General features: G+C 40.1%; 1 protein-coding gene across 7 annotated transcripts in view; it reads right to left on the reverse strand.

The window, feature by feature from the left end:
• SIK3 (SIK family kinase 3) overlaps positions 1–2167 on the reverse strand; it is a 245081-nt gene that overhangs the window by 76390 nt on the left and 166524 nt on the right. The gene's annotated exons all lie outside the window — the stretch shown is intronic.

Here is a 2167-nt window from a genome sequence, read left to right on the forward strand (position 1 = left end):
AAAAAAAAAAAAAAAAAAAAAAGAAAAAGAAAAAAAAGAAAGAATGAAAGAAATTTCCTTAACTAAATCAAAATGATCCTAAATTCAAAATCAAGAACCAAGGGAGCATTAAGAAAATTGTTAACCTTGGGTCAGCACAGGGATAATAAAACTAGACAATATAAAGAGGGCCTTCTTTTAACTCAGTACCCTAATCAATAATCAAAGAGCCTTACAATGATATCTGTGTCATGCTGAATAATGGCCCCCCAAATACATCTATATCCCAATCCGCCATACTTGTGAGTGTGATACCATACACGGTAAAAAGGATTGTATTAACATGATTAAATTAAGGATCTTAAAATGGGAAGATAGAAGAGGCTGGGCGCAGTGGCTCATGCCTGTCATCCCAGCACATTGGGAGGCCAAGGTGGGAGGACTGCTTGAGGCCAGGAGTTCGAGACCAGTGTGAGCAACATGGTATAGCCCTGTTTCTACTAAAAATACAAAAATTAGCTGGGCATAGTGGCGCACACCTGTAGTCTCAGAACTCAGGAGGCTGAGGTAGCAATGAGCCGAGATCATGCCATTGCCCTCCTGCCTGGGCGACAGAATAAGTCCTGTCCCAAAAAACAAAAACAAAAAACGGTGGGAGTGGGAGAGAGATGATCCTGGATTATCTGAGACAAGGCAATGTAATCACAAGGGTCCTTGCAAGAAGGAAGCAGGAGGGTCAGAATTAGGGGTAGGAGATAGGATGATGGAAGTCATAGGTTGGAATGATGGAAGGAAGGGGCTGAGTCAAAGAATGTAGGTGACCTCCAGAAGCTGAAAAAGCCCAAGACACATTTTCCCTTCAGAGTCTCCAGGAGGAACAGCCCCTGCTACTGTCTTCATTTTCACCCTATGAAACTCATCTTGGACTTCTGACCTCCAGAACTACCGACTAAAAAATCTGTGCTTTTTCAAATCACTAAGTTTGTGGTAATTTGTGATAGTAATAATAAGACATTAATCAATATTTTATTACAGTTTAAAGGGTTGTGAAGTTTAGTAGGTATTATTACCATTAATTTAATTGAAGCTACAACAAAGAATTACAAAAGAAGGTTTGAAATTGCCCAGCCTTTCCATGCACACACCTCTGTAGGAACTACTAGCATCTAGAGAGCTTTGTGGAAAATAAAAGACGTGAGGACAAAGGAAAAACATGATTTTATGTAAGATAAAGAAAGCCTTTAATTCCTGTGTACTCTGTAATAAGCTAGTGCAGAACTCAAAGAACTCATAAATGATGCAAAACTTCTAAACAAAAGTGTAGCCATCAGCTTCAGATAAGTAAAAAGCTAGGTGATGCTCTAGGATATGAAAGTGAAGGGGCTTATCTACACAAAAGCAACTGTCAGAGGAATCATGACCCTGCAAAGGTACCCTTAGGTAACTTTGACCTATAATAAAAATCTGAACTCTCAAATCCCACCTCTACTAAGGAAGAAAATCCTTAGAACTGCTTTATACCTTGCATTTTCAAGACAATGGTATTCTAGCTATATTTCAATTTTCTATACGAGGTGGCCTTCCTTTAATCTGGGAGACAGGGGATACACAATGCAATACCGGAAAGTGTCAGCAAACATAAATGGCTTACTTTCATATTTACAGTTTCTATATATATTTCAGTCACTTACTTCTATCAGTAAATGGTGAGTTTGTATTCATTAGGCAAAATGCTGACAGTTTACTAAAATTAACCATGAGCAGATCGAAAAGTGCTTTTTAGGCACTATCAGATAAGCAGAATAGTAGAATTTGAGAAGACAAAAAGCTGGACTGCCTATAAGCCACTATAAGATCTATATGTCCTAAATTACCACAAAATTACAACCTTTAGAATAAGTATGCTCTGGGCTGGGCGCGGTGGCTCATGCCTGTAAATCCCAGCACTTTGGGAGGCCGAGGTGGGTGGATCACAAGGTCAGGAGATCAAGATCATTCGGGCCTACATGGTGAAACCTTGTCTCTACTAAAAATACAAAACTCAGCCAGGTGTAGTGGCGTATGCCCATAATCCCAGCTACTTGGGAGGCTGAGGCAGGAGAATACCTTGAACCAGGGAGTCAGAGGTTGCAGTGAGCCGAAATTGTACCACTGCACCCCAGCCTGGCAACAGAGTGAGACATTATCT

Source organism: Cebus imitator, unplaced genomic scaffold, assembly GCF_001604975.1.
Source record: "Cebus imitator isolate Cc_AM_T3 unplaced genomic scaffold, Cebus_imitator-1.0 Scaffold28, whole genome shotgun sequence".
Taxonomy (NCBI): domain Eukaryota; kingdom Metazoa; phylum Chordata; class Mammalia; order Primates; family Cebidae; genus Cebus; species Cebus imitator.